The following is a 22890-nucleotide window of genomic DNA, read 5'->3' on the forward strand; positions in this document are numbered from 1 at the left end:
CACTGGCACACATTCTCTCTCATACACACTAACACACATTCTCTCTCATACACACTGACACATACACTTACCTTTTCCTGCAGTGCTGCCTCCAGCTTCCTCAATGGCAGTTTGGGTAGGGGGCGTGACTGTGTTCTGATTGGCTAAGTGATTGTGTCAGCACAGCAGAAGCAGTGACGCGTTCCTGAGCAGGAAGCTCCTTTGTATTACTGATCAGCATAGGCTGCTCTCCTGCTGCTTCCGAAGTGGGGCCCCGTCCTTTAGCAAAAGGGGGTGGGGCCATCGGGCAGTGGGGCTCTCCGTGGATCTCCCCACTACCCCTATGGGCCAGTCCGACGCTGTATCTGGTGATGAATACGGTCTTCAATTATATCATGTATGTTATTCAGTTCAGTGGTACAGTCTTTTATATGTACATGTTCATATCAAGCAGTGGTTTTAATGCACCTCTAATGACCCACCGCCCCTTCCACCGTGTTTTTATTTTATTTTAAATTATTTTCATATTCAAAAATGGATGTTCAAAATGGCATTAATGTTTTTCATGAGGAAAACTGTGAGAAAAGGGTTCTGTAATGTGGCAACTCGTATTCGTAGAGAGTTTCCCAATCACTGCTAACAACAGCCAAGTCTATAATCACAAAGGTATTAAGGGAAGAACAGGCTGGAGAGGGATAGAGATCCATCATCAGAGAGTGGACGCCAGGGAGAGATTTGTGCAATACTAGGAAACATAAAAGGACGCGCGGGGACTCGCTGGCATGAATCAGGAGCCGAGGAGTTGGGATGCACAGCTGGCTCCCTGAATTCCCTGAGAGCTGTTCTGCTTACACATGCTATTGGGGTCAGACTGTGTGCAACTTTGCTTTATTTAGTCCACTTCCAGTTTTCCAAGATAACTATCTGTCTGTGATTCTGTTTATGTTGCTAGAATTTGTGACCTATATTTTTACATCTTAGACTCTGCAATGTAAATGGGCACAAGAACCGCAATCCCAGCGACCGTAACATATAGTTTTACTCCAGCTCTATCCAGGTGCATTTTAGAGTTTAATGTATCAATAAGCCCCTCCTCCTACAACGGTGCAAAATAGGTGCATACAGCAGCCAATCAGATGTGATTTACATTTCCAGACTGTAGTACAAATGTGTCGGTCACAATCTTTTCAGAAATATCCTTCCCAGAGTTAGATCCTGGGCACACAGCTACTCCAAGCTGGCGGATGTCCACAGCACTGTCTTGGTTACCAGTAGCTGACAGTATTCACATTTCTTCAATGCTCAGTTCATCTTTCATGTCTCCACCTTTCACTGTCTCTCCTTTTTCCAACCTTACCGCACCACCAGTAGCACAAATGTCGTCAGTGGCTGATATAATATTGGTGGCTGACAATGCTCTCGCCTTACAGCAGCCACACACACTTTCCTCACCCCCAGCTACAATTGTTTCTCCACTTCCTTATATATCAGTTGTTCTCTACATATTACTTAGATTGTAAACTCATCTCCTATTTCCTGTCATTGTATGTTATTTACTTGTATCTTTATCCCCTCAGTGTACAGCACTACATAATATCTTTGCACTATATGTTGGGACGGGGCAATATATTATACTCTACCCACCAGGGACTGGGCTCTGTGTTGTGTACTGACCACCAGGAACTGGGCTCTGTAATGTATACTGGCCACCAGGGACTGGGCTCTGTATTGTATACTGGCCACCAGGGACTGGGCTCTGTATTGTATACTGGTCACCAGAGACTGGGCTCTGTGTTGTGTACTGGTCACCAGGCACTGGGCTCTGTATTGTATACTGGTCACCAGGGACTGGGCTCTGTATTATACACTGGTCACCAAGGACTGGGCTCTGTATTGTACACTGGTCACCAGGGACTGGGCTCTGTATTGTATACTGGTCACCAGGGACTGGGCTCTGTATTGTACACTGGTCACCAGGGACTGGGCTCTGTATTGTATACTGGTCACCAGGGACTGGGCTCTGTATTGTACACTGGTCACCAGGGACTGGGCTTTGTATTGTATACTGGTCACCAGGGACTGGGCTCTGTATTGCACACTGGTCACCAGGGACTGGGCTCTGTATTGTATACTGGTCACCGGGAACCGGGCTCTGTAATGTATACTGGTCACCTGGGATTGGGCTCTGTATTGTATACTGACCACCAGGGACTGGGCTCTGTATTGTATACTAGTCACCAGGGACTGGGCTCTGTAATGTACACTGGTCACCAGGGACTGGGCTTTGTACTGTATACCGGTCACCACGGACTGAGCTCTGTATTGTGTACTGACCACCAGGAACTGGGCTCTGTATTGTTTACTGGTCACCAGGGACTGGGCTCTGTATTGTATACTGGTCACCAGGGACTGGGCTCTGTATTGTACACTGGTCACCAAGGACTGGGCTTTGTAATGTATACAGGTCACCAGGGACTGGGCTCTGTATTATATACTGGTCACCAGGGACTGGGCTCTGTATGGTATACTGGCCACCAGGGACTGGGCTCTGTATTGTACACTGGTCACCAGGGACTGGGCTCTGTAATGTACACTGGTCACCAGGGACTGGGCTTTGTACTGTATACCGGTCACCACGGACTGAGCTCTGTATTGTGTACTGACCACCAGGAACTGGGCTCTGTATTGTTTACTGGTCACCAGGGACTGGGCTTTGTATTATATACTGGTCACCAGGGAATGGGCTCTGTTTTGTACACTGCTCACCAGGAACTGGCCTCTGTATTGTATACTGACCACCAGGGACTGGGCTCTGTATTATATACTGGCCAGCAGGGACTGGGCTCTGTATTGTATATTGGTCATCAGGGATTGGGCTCTGTATTGTATACCAGTCACCAGGGACTGGGCTCTGTATTGTATACCAGTCACCAGGGACTGGGCTCTGTATTGTATACTGGCCACCATGGACTGTGCTCTGTATGGTATACTGGCCACCAGGGACTGGGCTCTGTAGTGTACATTGGTCACCAGAGACTGGGTAATGTATGTTACACTGACTACCAGACTATTGTGTATCGTACACTGAAAATCAACTCATAAATCCAGATAGATTATTTTCCTGGAATGTAGAATACTATTAAACTTGAATTTAGGTAAATATATTTCTATAATAATTTAAATATGATGCCCGAATAAAAGATACAGATGCTTTAGTTTATTGCAAAAATGTCTGGTCCTCTGTTCACTTCACTGTAACAACACTAAAGGAAAAAACTTGTCACTAAAAAACCCCACACCGAATCCACCTAACTCACTGTTTGCTCACCATGCCCCTAATACCCCCATCACACCTTCTTGCCAAAGCCAACCTCATTCTTATATATGCTTCATCCTTTCTGAGGTCCAAAGTTCCCAACTATCCTGCCAAATCCAGATCTGTTGGTAGTTATTGTATTGTTCTGTTATTTCAGCCTCAGGACTGCACATTATTAGGAGAAAACTTATTTCTCCTGGGAAAACAAGAGATAGCCCTATTTTACCATACCCACCCTCCCGGTGATAGCATACCAGGCCTTTGTTGCCAAAGCTTCCCCATGAAAAGGAAGTTCATTTACCATGGACTGCGGCAATAAAGTAAAGCAGTAAAAGCAATATATATATATATATATATATATATATATATATATATATATATATATATATGTTCACATGTGCAAACCACCAAGCCAGGTGAGATATGCACAGATGGACCTTAGGCTGGCTGGCGAGGCAGGGAGACTCCTCTTACTACAGCTGGGGTCGCTGGGTGCTGAGCTGGGGTCGCTGGGGTCATTCACATCACCTGATAATGGTAAGTAGATCCCTCAAAGAGCACTTACCACCTAAAATGTTAATACTCATATAAGGAATCTAATTAACAGAAATATATATGGATACATTTCGTCTGTTACTGGAAAACATTTATTTAAACCGTACCCTCATGATCTCCTGGCCTTCTTCTGGCCATCAGACTAGAAGGACCAACCCCTGATGCTTTTTACATATACTTCTCTTCCCTATGGCTGATTGTTGCAGCAATGCAATATAAAGATATGTGCGTTTGTAGCTTGCAGTAAAATATCCTCTAATATCAGCTGAACTCTCAGGATTCCATCACGAGGAACTATATATATATATATATATATATATATATACATATATATATGTAACCCATTCACTTCTGGACATTCCTCTTTGGCAGAGACCTTCCTTTGTACTCCCTATGATGACAGTGTTTTGCGGCTCCGACAGTTCCCAGATGGGTCAGTATTTAGCATTAGAATTATTGCATTTTTGGTCCCATAAGTCTGTCCACCTTATCCAATCTATAACCTATATTTCCGCACAGCCCATTCCTGTGCCTATTTTCACGGTAAATTCAAACGAGCATTTAATCTGGTGGATTTGATGTTGGTCATTTTCAATAAAGAATCAGGAACAACTTTTGAACAATTACATAAATTGTCCAGTTGCAACACTCTTAAGTGATACATATACATGATTTTAATTTGCTTTTTTTTCTACTTTACCTATCGTTTAGAATATACAAGGCATTGCAGAATATTTGGATGACAAAATATTTAAATGCAAATGTAGTGTCATGCGCAGTTTGATGGCCGTTTTGATTCCAATACCTGTTATTTTCATGCCTTCTTGCATATTTTATTGTGTGTGGGAATGAGCACCCAGATCCCCCTATATATCTGCAATTCTTACTTTTCAAGTCCTCTCTCTAATTAAAAGGAAGGCGACCATGCACATGTTGTCTCTCATTGGGTCTGTCACTCGTTAATCATGTGACCTCCCCAGCCTTGGGTAATGACCTTGAAAAGAATATATCAACCGCGATGGCGGCGTGCAAGAAATTCAATTGTTTCTCTGAGTGCTTCTGGTCATTGCTGACAATTTCTATGGCACAGCTGGACTGAACTAGCAAGGCCTGTGTCTGTTAATCAGTTTTCTATCCAGAAATGATGGTAAGTTCTGGGGTGGGGGGGGGGGGGGGGGGCGGTGAAGAACATATGAAGATATTTCAAAAGAGATGAACTCGAGTTATTAAAATCATAGTTACAAATCATGTGTCTCACTGTCAAATGCTGAATTTATGGATCCAATAGAGTTTCGTTGATCCCTAATAATATGCAGTCCAAGTTAAGTCGTGGGATCACGGTCTACGGCTTTTCCAAAAAAACCCTGTTAAATGTATCTTTTTTTCTAGGGAACACGAGTACTTTCAAACTGCAGATTTATATCTCCAGGCAATACGAAGAATATGTCCTATTTTTTTATTTTATTATTTGGAACTTCTTTTAAATAATTGGATCATTAACTTGAGGTATTATTATAGGAGAACAGCAATGAGCTAAGTTATAAACTTACTGTACGTTTCCCAGAAACTAGGCAGACTTCTCTGTATTTATATTAGGTTTCTGCCAAGAGAAATGGTGAATATAAGTCATCGTTTGCTCTGACACCGTATTCATTTCGGCTCTTCTTTGTCCTTCAGAAGATGGGAATTTCTCTGTTGTCTTTTTTTTTTAATTGATGGACTTTTGTTTTTGGCCAATTGTAAATGTTACTGGGCTTAAAGTCACGGTGCCAAGTTTTAAAATACACAGCAATCTGAAAGTAGGTAGCTCTGGTAGATTAGACAATGGTGGGGTCTTTAAATGGACAGTTTGTGTTATTATCTGCGAGGGATCTGTGACCCATTGGAGGGGGGGGGGGTATAAATATAACTTCTTTTAAAGGGCTGAGTATGCAGTGAGATTAGAGTGCTACCAGGCAGCAAAGTCACAGAAGCAGACAGGCGTCATATTTCATTAGACATGAGAGAGAGAGAAAGAGAGAGAGAGAGAGGGAGAGAAATCTGTTCCTCCTGGTCCCATGAGATATTTATTTCTAAAATAAAAACGAGCAGAATTTGTAAACGTATTTGTATCGGAGGTTTTAAAAAATGCACGATGATCCCCAGCACTGAATGGCGGCCGTGGGTCACGATATACATATATTTTTTATATTTATCAGATTTATTCCTAGTACCTTCGGCTGAAAAGGTTGGCTTGATTAATATTTTCTGCTGTCCGGTAACCATGGCAATGGGGGTCAGCAGATATAATACTTAATTTAATCTTCTGACTGTTCTGCGTGCATCACCAATGTCCCAAATAATAGCAAGCCTTTCACTTCCCTCTTTACCGTTTCTCTCAATTCTTTTTGCCTACAATATTGTCATTTTTTTTTTCACTAGAGGCTCCTACATACCATCTAATAGGAGTAACGTATTTATTTTATTTTCGTTATAGGTAAAAATAAATACTGACTTCCCTTTCCGCAGCCAATCCTTCCACTATCTAATTCATTCCTCACCCCCCCCACCCCACTCCACACACACACTCTTCGGCAGCCTGTCTCCACCGTCAGCCTGTGCTTGCCGTCCTTCTAAGGCTAGCTGACAGCTCCGGTCTTATGGAGGTCTACAGATCTTCTTCCATGTCGCGGTGCCCAGGTGAACAGTAAAATGAGGCTTGCCGGCCTGGTGTTTGTTCTCCAGGTGGGTTTCACACTCCCCGTCTCTTTCCTCCGCCAGGGTCTATCCTCTCATGGCATTCCTTTTATATCTCGTACATCAAGAATTTATTTTCTTGTAGCTACCACTGTGGTCTTATATTTAGGAAGGGGTGGCTGACCACAGGCATTCGCAGTCGTACTGGAAGTTCTTCTGATCATCTCAGAGAGTATCCAGGGAAAGTGGAAAAGAAAATATGCCACATTATGAGTTTCATCAGAGGCTACAGATAGCTTAACATACCAGGAATAGGTACCTATACCCAGAGATTAAATATCGGCCCTTCTTACTAGAGATGCTCAGGCTTGGTGTCCCGAGAACCGAACACACCCGAACTTAGCAGATCCGAGTACCAAGCCGAGTTCGGTACTGTCGCGAGTCCTCTGATTTGAAACAAGGCAAAACATCATTGTTATGTCGTCGGATCTCGCGAGTTTTGGAATTCTTTTTCAGATCCAGCATCACGGAGAGTGGGAGGGAGGGTGGACCCCCATTTTTCTTTTCTGCCACTGCTGTGTGCCAATGAGTCCTAGATGTGCTAGGAACTGCCGTGTGTTTGTGTCATTGCTCTGTCGCTTACCATCCAGCCAGGTCGCTGCAGTCTTTGCTTAAAAGTGTATGAAATTAATATTGTGACCTGTGAGGTGGTCAAAATTGACTGCAGATGACTTGAAATTAGTGTTATTGAGGTTAATAATAATGTAGGAACAAAAAAGAGCAAAATTCTGTGATTTTAGCATATTGTAGGATTTTTTTCTAAAAAATCCAAAACCAAAACACATGAAGGCGGTTTTGCCAAAACACGAAGCTAGTCCAGATCCAAAACTAAAACTAAAACTAGTTCACGGGGGTCAGTGAGCATCTCTACTTCTTACCCAAGGAGTCATATATATCACTACAAGCCATCAACACATGCAAGACGAGTCCAGTTTACTTATATCCTCACCCTGCTCTTATCTCACAAGCATCTTGGTTCACAAGAATGTGTAAGGCTGAGTACACGCTATGACTTAAAGTCCCGATCAGCATGCTGATTCCTGTGTACACGCTATAGACGTTGTACAAGATTGACCTTCAGATCTGTGCTCTTGATCTGTCACAACTATCGGCCGAAAGGATCCTGACTCTGTAAACTCTCTGGAGATCTGGTTGTGAGAGCATAGACACGGCAGGATTGGAACGTCATCGTTTACCATAATTTTTAGTCCATTTCTAAAATCAAATGATACGGTACAATGAGCTTTGAACAATAATCGCTCATCGTTGGAGCGTACACCACTAATGCGATATCGGGTGCCAAACGGTCGTTTATCCTGTGATGGGCCTGATCATCGGCTGAAAACACTGTAGTGTGTACCCAGCCTTACTTGCAAAGAATGGAACAAAACAATCAGTAGGTGTAGTAAGAACACAATTGAATCTCTTCTGCTGCATCATACGTGTCAACGTCAAGTTAAAGTTAGTGTTTTCTTTGTAACTGTACTTTAAACAACTCAGGAACTTGACTAGATGACCATGTATATTTATTATAAAGTATTGTTGGTGCCCAAAAAATTTGCTTGAATTGCTAACTGTATTAAAAAAATTAAACCAACAAAAGGAGGAATGACTTCAGAACGGTCGTGAGGGCACTTTGCGGTAATCTGACAACATGGATTGTTCCTCCACACCCCATACAGGTGCGCAAGATGATCCGTGATGTTCGGCTATCGCAGTACCCGGTAATGAGCACAGTCGGACATCGCCGTGAATTGAATTCCCCCCCTAAATCGTTACAATCGTTCAAATAAGAGCAAACATTCTAAGTTAATTATGAACAAGCCACAGCAATGAGTAGTAGATTTGTTACCTACTTGCACTTAAACACTTCTAAACACGTATTAAATAAGCCAATAAAAAAGCTTATGTAGCACCATGGTGCAATGTGCACACACGTGTGTAACCCGCAGCAACCAATCAGATGTTAGCTCTCATTGATAAATAGTTCTAAAGAAATGACAGCCTTAATCTAAATGGTTGCTATGGGTTAAAGCAAATTGTGCTCATTATATTAAATAAACCCCTAAGCCTACTGTTGTGGGAAGAGGGGGAGGGGTTTTAAAAGAGATAATTAGGTCATCATCTAACAATTATGGCTATTTTAAAAGTGTGCTTTTTGTAATGGAGTTCTGCAATATTAATCCGAGGAGGAGCAGTGAATATTTGGACTGGTCCTGCCTGATATTTATGGTTATCCGATCATTAGGGAAAGCCCCCAGCCCCCGAGAGTCCTCAGATTCGGCTGTCATTTGGGCACTGGTTGCAGGTGAGCTATCTTAACAGCTCTGCACAGCCGAAAAAGAAAAGGTCACTCTTTTTTTTTTTTTTTGTCCCTCTATTACTATTCGTAACAAAGCCCTTGCTCCATTATTCTTCCTAATTTGCTGGACTCCTAATACGAGCTGTACCTCCCAATTACTATGGCTGCCAACAGCTAATTTGGTTACCCTCGGTGTCTGTTAAAAAAAAAAAAGAAAGTGTGATGTTTCTATGGGGGACATTTACATACTACACATCCCAGGAATGGCAAACAGCTGCCTCTGGAACTTTTTCTTCAATAATTACGGTTCATTAGCCTCCCCCCATTATTGTATTTTCACTTCCCAGACTTGGGACCACGGGCGTAGCAGCTGATAATAAGACAAGAGGACTGGGGGAGCCTTTTTGTGGTGGTAGGGAGAAAGGAACAGCTTCCAGATTATACACCTTTCACATCTGTTCTCATGGAATTGTGTGTTGTCCTGTTATTGCATAGCTATTCTGGGACCACGGCTGTGTACCAATAAATATCCTGTTTTTAGAGCATAGTGTCCTTCTGAACAGGGCGTATAAAAGCCGCTGCGTGACCTTCATATTCCATTTTCGCTTCTGGCTCTAGAAAAATTGCAGCTCGGTTTGGACTTGATTTCTGAACGCTGTGAAAAAATAATCATCTTTTATTTAGTGTTCTGTTTGGAAAACTTGTAAATACGCGCGGTCCAGTCGCGTTAGAGCTAAATTGGTAAGACCCCCTTCTAAAGAAAGTAATTGTTCAGGACTGGATTTAGAAATAAGGACCAAACAAGGTAGAATACTAGCTGTGGCTTCCAACATTGACATTGATTATCCCATCCCTCTCAATTGTTGCTTTTTGGTGGTACAGCCTTCATTTGCTACCCAGAAGGGTGGCAGGGGGTATTGCTTCGGCAATTTGGGGTCAGGTTTTCTGGATTATATGTGTGTGTGGCTTGGGAAGATTAAGGTGGTGCTGGGCAGCATGGTGGCTCAGTGGTTAGCACTTCTGCCTCACAGCACTGGGGTCATGAGTTTGATTCCCGACCATGGCCTTATCTGTGGGGAGTTTGTATGTTCTCCCTGTGTTTGCGTGGGTTTCCTCCGGGTGCTCCGGTTTCCTCCCACACTGCAAACACATACTAGTAGGTTAATTGCCTGCTATCAAATTAACCCTAGTTTCTCTCTATGTCTGTCTGTGTGGAGTTTGTATGTTCTCCCCGTGTTTGCATGGGTTTCCTCCGGGTGCTCCGGTTTCCTCCCACACTGCAAACACATACTAGTAGGTTAATTGCCTGCTATCAAATTAACCCTAGTTTCTCTCTATGTCTGTCTGTGTGTGTGTATATTAGGGAATTTAGACTGTAAGCTCCAATGGGACAGGGACTGATGTGAGTGAGTTCTTTGTACAGCGCTGCGGAATTAGTGGCGCTATATAAATAAATGGTGATGATGATGATAGTTTTGTCCCTTTTTTCTTTTCAAATACTAGGAGATATTTTTACAATGTCACTTAAAAACGAATATAATTGATGCAATTTATACAGGTAATATGGAACAGGATCCAATGATAAACTAATTCCGTGGGCCCTTCAGAAGCTGACTTTGCGGTACATTCATTGTAGCCCAACACTGCCCAAGATTTTCATATAGATCACTGAAACCTTTGGAAGGGAAGGAGTTAGTGTAGCTGGGCAGAGGGGTGTATTCTGCAGCATAGGGTAAGAATTGGAGCAATCTTGGAGATGGGGGTTGGTCATAGAATAAGACTGGATCCAACTCTGTGGCAGACTGGTGAGAAAAATAGCGATTAGGCACGATATTATGGATGGCTTTGTAGGTCACAACTTTAAATTTTATCCTGGCTGCAACAGACAGCCAGTATAATTATGGAGAATTACAGCATTGGCAAAAGGATTAGCGTGGATATCAATCTGGCAGTCCCATTCAAGATGGAATGAGAGAGCGACATTTGGGTTAGTGGATCACTGATTATTGGAAGGTTACAATAGACAAGACAGTGTGGGAGAACCATCAGTTATAGAGTATTCTGCTGCTTAGAGGGAAGCAGTGCTGAAACACTTGTCAGTGCGGCTGGCAGTTCTATAACAGTCCATACCCATTCCCTAGTGTTCTAATTTAGGTAGGACAGTCCCACCTGTAATAGCGGCAAACAGCATCAAGCCACACCAAAACAGGCCCTCTGTTATAATGTGAAATCAGCCCCAGCAGCCTCCTCTCCTCTCCTCTGGCTCGTCCTGCCACCCCTAGAGAGCGTGATAGTATAAGTACAGTTCCAACAAGCCCTGGCAGCCATTGTAAGCGCACTAAGGGCTAGATTTACTAAACTGCGGGTTTGAAAGAGTGTAGATGCTGCCTATAGCAACCAATCAGATTCTAGCTATCATTTATTTAGTACATTCTACAAAATGACAGCTAGAATCTGGTTGCCATAGGCAACATCTCCACTTTTGTCAAACCTGAAACTTGATAAATTTACCCCCAGGATTGCATAGTGTAGTAATCACGCTGACCAATCAGACACTTGCTTTCATTAGACTACCTTGCACTATACTGATCAAAGCACATTTCTGATTGGACAGTGCATGTCACTGCACTGGGTAAGCTGGCACCTGTGATTGCAGATAATCCCCCTCTGTCAAGGAGATGACAGTGAGGTGGGATAGATAACTGGCGCTCTCTGCTCTTAAGCCCTCGCTGCCATGATTATAATAAGATATTATTTACCCATCTCTACTGGGAATAGCAAAATCTGCTTTCACAAGCACAAACTGTCTGACATCATATGCTGATTAATGCCATTAATGCAAAATGTAATAGCCTGATGAAATTGAAGATCGTAACATCAGACCAGTCATTTGTTACCAGAGACAAAGGGACGTGGTCAGATTCAGCGCACCCTGGTGTTTTGTCCGTCCTGTGTGGAGAGATTCTGAGTGTCTGTCATAATAAGCGCTAGCATTTTTGAACTGTGAATAAAAATTGATTTAAAAAGGAAGCACTGTATGCCATGCATATGCATGCCAATCCCTGATTATAGCAGCTGCAGGTGGGCAACAAGTGTCATACGCAACCTGTCATAGTTTATGCAAATATTTACAATAGTACTTTGGTGTCAATTCATGTAAAGCCTCAAATTCAGCCCATTCTATTCTTCACCTTTATGTTCTATTGTGACCCCCAAAAAAAGGACATTTTGTGCCTATGTTATTCCCCCATAGAAAATATAGGGCAAGCGTGAAAAGTCCTATTCAATTCTTTTCTTGTGATATTTCCACTCATGTGAAATGAATTATTATCACCTGAATCTGCTTGTCACTACCGCTTACGTGTCTGACATGCGACACAAGTTATGCTCAACTGGGGCCAACGCAGGATTTGTAGAGGGGGGTTTCCACACCACAAAGCTAGTGGGAGTGACCAGCATGCATGGGGGCGTGGCTATAATTTTAGACAGTGCTTGGATGCTCTCCAACTCTTCCTATCCCCATAATATACATGGGCAATGCTGCGTGCACTACTGTTAGGTGCACGTAGCTCTCCCTTTTCAAGCAGAGCTGTGTGAAGCTGGAGCAGGGTCCAGCCACCTCAATTATACAGTGCCCCAGGCTTGGATGGGGATTTCCAGGCACTAGGAAACCCCCCTCGGTTTGTCTATACTCAATGCATATACATGGGTTTGCAAAAGCATCCAGGAAGCACGGCTGTGCAAAGATTTTACCATTGGTTACATTAACCCATTCATCTCAATCTGTGTTTCCAGAGTGTAGAAACCCCATTGAAATGGATGGGTTATTAAAATGGGAGAAGACACACTAGCAAATAAATAATTAATTATTCCCCAAAAAATTTGATCCCTCACCCTTCTAAACCCAAAAACCCTTCTAAATCCAGGAACGTTCATGCAATATCTCTTGCATTAGGCAAATTACCGCATTAAACTGCAGTCCCCATAATACTCAGTGGGGTGTGAGGTCTGGGCAGTTTTCTCAACCCCAATGGTTAGCGCCATCTGAAGATGGCATTAGCTATTGAATCGTATGGGGAGATCATCGCAGGAGAGGGCCCTTCGGATCAGTCTGTGGCAGCCTTGCTGCTCAGCCCTGAGCTTTCTACAGCAAATGACAACAGCAAATGTGCCGTAAAGACACCGGGTCAGAAGCCGGAGTCGTCATTAGAAAAAAGTAATCGCCGGGACATGACAGAGAATAATTAATGGGGCAAAAACCCATTAATTATTAAGTAGGCCCCTTAATGTGTATTTAGAGCATTATATTTGTGTTTCATATAAAAGAGGGAAACTAAATCTGAAATAATATATTGTATATTGCAAAGGAGGTTAAACTGTATCAATCTGCCATTCTTTCAGTTTTGGAATGACTCTGTGTAGAAAATCACTAAGAAGTTGCTCACTACACAATGCCGTACTTCAGTGGAAGTCCATGTCACATTTCTAGTCACAGGTGTCAGCACAATGTAGCGCAAATGCCGTGTTTTCACCCTCTGCAGGGTCCCTCCCTTTGCGCTTGTGAGCCACCTCTCAGTTTACCTTTGCAATACTGTACATGGCTTTATAAGGCTCTAACCACACATCACGGTAGATAACCAGGAAAAAAATAATTAATGGACATGACAGTAAAACAGGTACTGTACATTTTTTCGAATTGCAGCCAGGTGAACCTGTTAATTTCTGAATTCCATTTTGGATTTAATTCACAGAATTACTTATTGATGCTACTGACATCAAGATCTTATCGGTGAACTCATCGCAATAACTTGGAATGGGGGGATTGTGCGTCTCTGCAAAGCGCGCGTTCAAGTGCGTGCACCGGGGACGGAAATCTACATATTCACCCAGACCTCGTTGTCTTTCAATCACCTCATTGCTGAAATGGCAGAGAAATCTGAAATCTCATTTTCTCCATTTGTACAAATTGCTAATAAATCATTTTGATTGAGGGACATTGGCAGGCAGGCTCACTCCTTGTGAGATTGCATTTCTAATTAGTGGGTAGAGAGAGAGGGGCCTTGCATATCACCAAGCGAAGGTGGGCTGCTTGCCCTGTGACCTCATCTCTGCAATGACCTGCTACAGAAATGAACGTCTGATGGAGACAAAGCCAGGCTCCGCCGTCATTTTGTCATGCAATAAAAATACACAGATTTGACTCAGTCGGATGCAGGATCAATGCATCAAGTGTCTGAAACTGCTGGCCGTCCAACAATGCATGCATAAATATAGTCACATTGCTCTGTGGAGTTGTAGAAGCCTCCGCAGCCAGGAAGGGGTTAAGTGTATTTGTCTGGATGCTCAGCATGAAAGCAGAGGTGAAAGGACCTTTACTGCTTGTAGTGGGCAGATCCTCTGTTCTATCACCTTAAGTGGGATCAGGAGAGAAAGACGAATTGCTACTAATTCCAGACAAAGGCTTTCAGAAGCGACTATGTCTTGTTCAGGCTAAATATTATAGACTTCATATTAAAGTATAGTTGCTGTAAGTAAATGTTGCTTTTTAAAAATAATTGTTTACATAGGCTGCATGTTTAAATATGATGTTTTGGGCCCTATTTATGAAACCCTAAACCATCCAGAAAATGCTCTTATTTGCCCGGTTTAGGCATTTGTAAGTAAAATGTTAATTGAAGAAAAGCCTAATGAAGGAGATATCAGTGTGATCTCCTTCTTTAGGCAAAGAACTGCATTAAACCACAGTTCCCATCTGAAGATGGCGTCAGTCAGTTAACCCTATGGGCTGTATACCGCAAATGGCAATTGCGCATTTGGTCCTTAGGTCGCAAATGTGCCGTAAATTCTCCGGGTCTTCCTTAGGAAAGAGTCATCGCCGGGAGATCCGCCTATTGGATGCGCTGTTCCAACATGACTTGTATATTAAATTGCCCCAATGACAGATGATACTTAACAGATCAAAAAGCCGACAATTATTAAACAGGCCCCTTACACTGGTTGACAATTTCTGTCCTATCTGCCTACGCTCCCGGAATATCCAGGAAACATCCGAAGTTAAGGGAGTTCTCCCGCGCTCCAGTGGGCCACTCCCCCACCTCCCTCTTCTAGTAAAGAGGGCGGGCCCTGATGATGTATTCATCCTGAGGACGTGACTCAAGTGATAATGTCCCCGCCCTCCAAAGCGCAATGACGCGATTGGTTCATTGCACAGCGGGGGCGGGCACATGAAGACGCCAATCATCCCTCACGCACTTGGCCTTGGGAACTTTTTGGTCCAAAAACTAGTAAAGTAAGATTCAACTTGCTCCAATAGCGGCTGCATACTCCTGCTAAGCACACTGTAAATCATATATATTATGGTTGTCTGTGTGGACATTGCACATACATAGATCTCTATCTGGCTCTAAACCTGAGATCTAGCTCCTGTCTAGACAAGCCCAAAACAATGTTTTTAGCAAGAAATGCAGAGAATCCATTTAGGTTAAATACATGTTCTTATTGTTGTCCTAATAATATTTGTTATTTAGTCATACATTGTCTGAGACCCAATTTACCATTAAAAGTTTGCGGGAGCAGCAGAGTTGCACTCAGCTCTTTGGCGGTACCGGCTGACAGCGGTACGAGGAATCCCACCGCCTCGCCAGACAAGGTTACGTCATACTTGCCAACTCTCCCGGAATGTCCGGGAGACTCCCGCATTTTGCGAGAGTCTCCCGGACTCCCGGGAGAGTGTGGCAATCTCCCTGATCTGCACACTGAAGTGGGCAGAATTCGGTTTAAACGCCGTGATTCACCCGGAATCGCGGCAATAAGCACGGGGCGGGGCCAAAATGACGCGATTTCGGCGCCCCGCCCCCTGCACGCCCACATCCCAGCCGGCATCTCCCGGAAGAAGAAAAACAAATGTTGGCAAGTATGGGTTAGGTCCACCTGCACCTGCATGAGCCAGCTCACGCGCTGAAACTGGAAACCTGAGCTTGGCCTTCCAGTACCAGATTCCCCCAAAAAAGAAAAAAGAAAGCCAAAAAAATAATAATAATAATAATAATAAAAAAATAAAAAACCTGAAAAAACCCCCTGAAAGAATGCTATATTCAAATGTGATAACGATAGGACGATACCGGTGGATGTTCATGGTAAATAGGTGGGAAAGCTTAGGAGGGCTTTTCACCAGATCTAGGGCCTATAATAAATAGACCTGTAAAACTCTTAGAACCGTGAGTGAACACACAAGCCTATGTATTGCGTCTATAGTATGATTTTGATTTGTAAATGTTCTAAAAAGTTTATTTGTTGAGCAGTTATAACTCTATGGGGGGAATTCAATTAGCCCCGAAGTGTCTCCGGAACATCCGTGAGATACTTCACAGCGGATATTACATAGAAATCTCTGCTCATTTCTTCTCACACCCCATAGATGTGCACAATGCCATGTCTGCGTGCCATGTTGCCGGTAATTGAATTCCCCCCTATGTCTATTGTTACAACAAAAATATTCTATAATGCTGTATAAAGTTTTTCCAGTATCCACACTAATAAACACTATAGTATAAACTATGACATAGAGGGGGGTATTCAATTGTTGCTCCGGGTGCCTCCGGAACGAGCGCGTTAAAACTATTAACGTTTATACGGTAATTACTCGCTCAATTTCAGCTCGCAGCTCCATGAGCAGCGAGCTGAAATTGAGCGAGTAAATCACCGTATGAACGGTAATTACGCGCAATATTACCATAAAAACGGTAATAGTTTTAACGCGCTCGTTCCGGCGGCGCCCGGAGCAACAATTGAATACCCCCCAGAGAGTAATGTCTTTTCTGGTATTTTCAGAGTTAAACTGTTTTATGACCACTACCTTGTTATGACCAAGACCTAAGATGTCAGTATGATGCGCCTGATTCATTAAGGGTCACCAAGCGAACGTATTGTGCGGTTTTTTTTATAAACGCACAGAAATCAGGCATATACATGTCTATATATTCAACAAGGAGCGGATGTAAAGATGTCTGTTGGTGAATACGGATCTACGTCCGCTCTGCTCTAAAAGACAATACACTGCGGGATACGTCCAATACATATGTGTAATATACAGTCACAAAAAAATATAAAGGCACATATAAATATAAAACAATTGATGTCACCTGTTAATAATAATATAGCCATTAATGACAAAACATAAAAAAAAATAGATTTTTTTCATTTTTTCCCCCCAATAAAATACATTTATTAGGATGTTATTAATGCCTACTGCACATAATATGCATTTTTACAGTTGCAAACACATGTTCTTGCTGTATACATAGCTATCATCACTTTCATTCGGCACTAACACCTGACCTGTAGCTGGTACAAGTGATACGATACAAAATAACGTACCTTTGAGATCCCCAAAGCTACGAGCTTGGCCTGCCCTTACTGTACATTGACTACATGAATACGCCCAGTCCCCTCCCTGTTCTGCCTCTGAAATCGTAGTCTGTAGTAAGGGTCCTTTGCTCTCAAAGATGAATTCGACATTACTGCGTTCACTGGTGTAGTTTACGTTTCTGGGTATGTGCAGATCGATTTTGCGCAAAATACAGCACATATCGGCTTCAAGGCGAATGAATAAGGCCCGAAATGTCCAAATTCTGTGTGAATCAAACTTATACCCATGGTTCCACCCTGTGTTATCTATCTCCGAGTCTCTCTCCTTTATCATATCCGTTCTCTCCTTTCTATTGAGCGTATGTTTATTGAAATCTATTTTTATTGTGCTATTATTGTTGTTATAGGAAAAGCCGTCCAACAAATCTAAATGCCAATTTCACAAGTCTAGAATTGCTCCGTGTAGACAGCCATTCCTTCATCGGTCCTATACCGTTTCCTGCAGCGATAATAAGTGATATGAAAGGCTAAAACAAACCACTTAGTTACCAAATATGTTAAATCAATATGTTCACAGGGTTTTTCAATAACTCTGATTTACTTGTGTACTAGCTCAGTAACATTTCTTCCCTCTGCACCTTCAGATAAATTTAACATCGTCCGAATGTTCGGATACGCACCTTTCTGCCATAGAATCTCTGCTCCTTTCTCTGCGCTCCTCGATAGGAAAAATGAGCAGAGATCACGTGGCTGAGTCTCAACAGACTGTTTCGGAGACACATCACGCTAAATTGAATCTCCCGCATTGAGTCTTAGTCACCCTCCTGCAAATTAAACTAAATACGTTGGACCTGATTCATTGAGGGCTGCGTACTGAACGCAATATGCGTTTGTTTTCCAAAAGACGTAGGGTCTGATTCATTAAGGAAAGTAAAGCAAAAACAATGAGTAACTTTGCACCTTGGCAAAACCATGTTGCATTGGAAGGGGAGGTAAATTTAAAATGTGGGGACATATTTATAATTGGGGTAGGGCGTGTCCTAGATCAACTTTATATTTCAGCGTACAAATCAAGTATTTGTGTAATAGATGAAAAAAACAGCCAGTATTTATCTTATGTGTAAAATAATGAACTAATATGCACCCCCTTGCATTGTAACATGGTTTTGTCCAAGAGTAAACTTTTTTGCCTTACTTTCCTTAATGAATAAGGCAGGCCCGTAAATCGATTATATATAAGCCCGAATTCAACAAGGAGCAGATTTTAATATATACGTGTGTGATGAATACGGGTGTAGGTCGGCTCTGCTCTAGTAGAGAATACACTGCAGGCTATGTCTAATACATATGAGAAATATAACCTCACAAAAGAACGCGAACATATGTTCTAGCATACATACTCAGCAGTCATCTCTAGTATTCAGTACGTAGATACGCCCTTACTGTAAATTGACCATGGGCATACTGCTCTTTCCCGCCCCGTTCCCTCCCTGAAGTCGCAGGCTGTAGTCCTTTGTGCTTGAAGATGTATCAGGCATTGCTGTGTCCTCTAGCGTATGGTGCGGATCTGGGCATGCGCAGGGTAATTGTGCGGAGTAAATGCCCAAAATCGCCAGATACGCTCCTTAATGAATCAGGCTCTTTGTGTGTGTGTGTGTTTTTCTCAAGCTTATTTTCTATGCCCTTTGCCCATGTCTTTATATCATACATCAAAGCTGTTTGCTTATGTCGATGCTCTCAGGAGACAACTGCATCCGACACGGAGAGCAGAGTACAGCTGTGCTGAATCTCAAGGCAATAGAAATAAACAACTCTGCCTGATGCTCTATATAGATCACTGAAAAGCACAAGAGGAAACCATAAAGATTAAACTATGTATTCAGTATTAGATTCATGTTATATTTCTATAAGAGTTCAGGAAGATCTGTATTGGTAATTTAGCGGTGACATAAATGCGTCAGTATCTCCTTATGTTCGTGAGCACAATGAGCTTGACATTCCTCTCAACACTTCAGCAGTCAAGATAAAAGTCCTAAATGGCAGCACAGAGGAACAGTCCATTTGAATTGGGACTGTCCCACCAAAATTGGGACTTTTGAGATGCATTGGTGTATAGCTCTTAGATACAGAAGTATCTATGGGGGGTTTTTGCCACAGGAAGAACCAAACATTATTTTCAAAATAAATATTTTTTTCTGTGTAAGTCTAAGTTATGAAACATAGAATAATTCTTATTAGCATTTATAAAGCAACAAAATATTCTGCAGTATTGTATGATAAGGGAAACGGTAATACAACAGGAATCACTAGGTATATAATCCCTGGCCATAGGAGCTAACAATCTAAAGGAACAATAGTAATAATAATAATATTAGTAGTAATAATAATAATAGTTATAGTATACAGCATGATACTGAATAGACCTTGAAACAAATTATAATATATTACTTGTCACTTTGCCGGTGTTGCCGTTTGGTAAAAGACCGGTTTGATGTATCTCTGCAATACCAGATCTGTGATCTTCATCGTTCAATATTAGAATCGTAATCACAATAATTCCCCGCATCAAAGCTGCCCTCTGACAATTATAGTGTGATTGAACAAAAAAAAAAGCTAAAAAAAACAACCCCACATCAACCTGGCCCTGTGTCTGTGTTGTGTGTGTGTGTGTGTGTGTGTGTGTTTGTGTGTCTGTGTTGTGTGTGTGTGTGTGTGTGTGTGATGTTGTGTTGTGTGTTTTTTTTTCATAAGGCAAATTGGTTTTTCAGGGGCCGTAGAAGGAGCTGATGGGAAGTTTAAATCCTACTCACCGCCGGAGGGTTTTATTCAGCGGGGTCGAGAATGTAAAGATTTATTTATTTATTTCTAAATTGATAGGCAAGAATAAAAGAGAATGGCAGGAGAAGCTGATCGGGAATGAATAAAGTCTCCTTTTAAGCTGAAATAATGCAACCCTTCCTCCCAGAAAAGCTGGACTGTAATTGCTTGCAATCACTCGGCACAAATTGTCTGCTTGAATTTGCTTTTTAATTTTGTATAATCTGGTCCATTTCCCTCTCTCTGTCTTTGAGCTTAACCTGACTCTCTCTCCCTTTCTCTCTCGCTCTCTCTCTCTCTCCTTTTCCCTCTTGCTCTTGGTTTAATTCTTTAGTGCAGTTAAAAAAATAGTCATATTTCCCAATGATATTTGATGGCTTTTATTAAGCAGAGGTACTTAAAAGATAGAATTAAAGCGAAGAGTTTTCAGCAGCACAAACTCTATGGCCCTGCCTTTCAAAGACTGTTACATTTGTCCGTCTTAAAACCTTGACCTGACTTTGTGGGTTTTGCATATTCAGACGGACAAAGGATTTTGTTTCTGATTAAAAGAAACACGTTTTATAATGTACAGTATCACCAGGGCCCTTTCAGTGATTGGTTAGTAGTAACCAGAATATACTTAAAGGATTCATTTACTGGTTGGTATATGATCATTTACAGCATTCACCTAGTACATTGCTTTATCACCCTGGCTATGCTTTTCAGGCATGCATTTATATCATCAGGGCTGTTTGTTGTGTTTGGGATACAAGACATCTCTGTAGAGCTCTCTGTATTGCCTACAGTGGTATCCAGAAAGCAGCTTTATCACATTACAGAGTAACTATGATAAGCAACAGAAGGTGGTTTATAGAAAACAAAGTAGGGACATTTATAAGAAGGACTGCAAAGGAAGAAAGTTGCTCTTAACAATAGCAACCAATCAGATCTGACTTGACATTTTTCTAGTGCGGGCTAGAAATGAAAACAAGCATCTGATTGGTTGCTGGTTCCATCAGTGTTTATAGTAGAACAGTGTCAGTAGGGCATGTACAATCTAATCATTTAAAGTCATCCTTTACGCAAACCATTGATAACCTTTGTTGTATGTGGTTTTCTGACCTTCTGAAGACAAATATACTGGCAGCATATTGCAGAACAGTATGAAAAGAAAAGTCTACACAATAATAAATAAATCAGGAATAAGGCCCTGGCAATATGTGTAATATCACATTTCAATCTCTTTATGTACGTTATTAACATTTCATATTTGGTCTTCTCCAGGAATGGTCTCCTGAGTCTTCAGCCAACGATTCATCTGTCCACTGACGTCTGTAAGATAGATGTTCGTAGTGAGATCGTCCTGGTGTCAGCGTCTGTAGATCACCAGACTTATCTTACAGGTAATGTACACTCTTAGTTCTTGTTTGCTTTCCTATGGATTTCCTATGAATTGACTGAGAGACAAAAATATTGTAGTGCCCTGCTTGAAAGTGAGTAAATAAAAAATGAGACACTGGTGAAGTCAGTAATTATTAGGAATATAGAAGGGTCAATAGCATTGGTGTTGTTATTATCATGAGATGGTATAGAGATGATGAGAATGGTGATGATGGGGATGATGATGATGATGATGATGGTCATGATGGTGATGATAGTGATGATAGTGAAAATTCTGATAATGATGATGACGGTGATGATGAAAGTGATGATGATGGTGATGATGATAGTGGCGATGGCGATGATGCTAGTGATGATGATGGTGATGATGATGGTGATGATGATGATTGGGATGATGGTGATGATGATGGTGGTGATGGTGATGATGATGATGGTGATGATGATAGTGGTGATGGTAATGATGATGATGATGATAGTGATGGTGATGATGATGGTGGTGATGATGATGGTGGTGATGATGATAGTGATGATGATAGTGATGATGATGGTGATGATGATGATGGTGATGATGATGATGGTGATGATGATAATGGTGGTGATGATGATAGTGATGATGATGATGATTGGGATGATGGTGATGATGATGGTGATGATGATAATGATTGGGATGATGATGATGGTGATGATGATGATGATTGGGATGATGGTGATGATGATGATGATTGGGATGATGGTGATGATGGTGATGATGATAGTGATGATGATGGTGATGATGATAGTGATGATGATGGTGGTGATGGTGATGATGATGATGATGATAGTGGTGATGATGATGATGGTGGTGATGATAGTGATGATGATGGTGGTGATGATGATGATGATTGGGATGATGGTGATGATGATGATGATGATGGTGATGGCACACTGGCTTCATGTGATCAATGATGTGATGGTGTTAGATAGGATTTGTGGACAGTTGTCAGTCGTGTTAACAATACAGAGCAGTCATAGAGAGATTTGTCTGTTTCAAGACTTGTTTGCAGCTCTCCTCCGTAGTGTCATTGGTTTGTAAAATGTTTCCGGGTGGTATTCCCACACAATGGTCAACATTTCACATCTATCAGTGATGTCTCTGATTTTGTCAATGAATATGTTGCATTCTCATACCTCCCAACTGTCTCAAATTTGGTGATACTGCACCAATTTGCTGGCCTCAAAAGGAGTGGGGCCTGCACTAAAGTGGGCAGAGTTCTGTCCAAAACTGGGTGTTGCTGGGTGGATTAGGTGGGGTTTGGGTGGATCGGGCCAGACTTAATTTGTCCCAGTTTTGCAAGTCTTACTGTTGGGAGGTATGTATATTGGTCCTGCCTACAAATGGCTGCCTCCATGGTGTGTATACGACAGGTGCACTTTAAATGCTTTAAAGTTTTTTTCT

At 42.0% G+C, this 22890-nt stretch overlaps 1 protein-coding gene across 1 annotated transcript in view; it reads left to right on the top strand.

The window, feature by feature from the left end:
• Positions 1 to 22890, top strand: part of ZFHX3 (zinc finger homeobox 3) — a 381355-nt gene that overhangs the window by 118655 nt on the left and 239810 nt on the right. Inside the window, exon 2 of the mRNA XM_075189119.1 lies at positions 21339 to 21457. The gene's annotated coding sequence lies outside the window, so the exon portion shown is untranslated. The remainder of the gene's footprint in view (positions 1 to 21338; positions 21458 to 22890) is intronic.

This window comes from Mixophyes fleayi, chromosome 10 (assembly GCF_038048845.1).
Source record: "Mixophyes fleayi isolate aMixFle1 chromosome 10, aMixFle1.hap1, whole genome shotgun sequence".
In the NCBI taxonomy this organism is placed as follows: Eukaryota; Metazoa; Chordata; class Amphibia; order Anura; family Limnodynastidae; genus Mixophyes; species Mixophyes fleayi.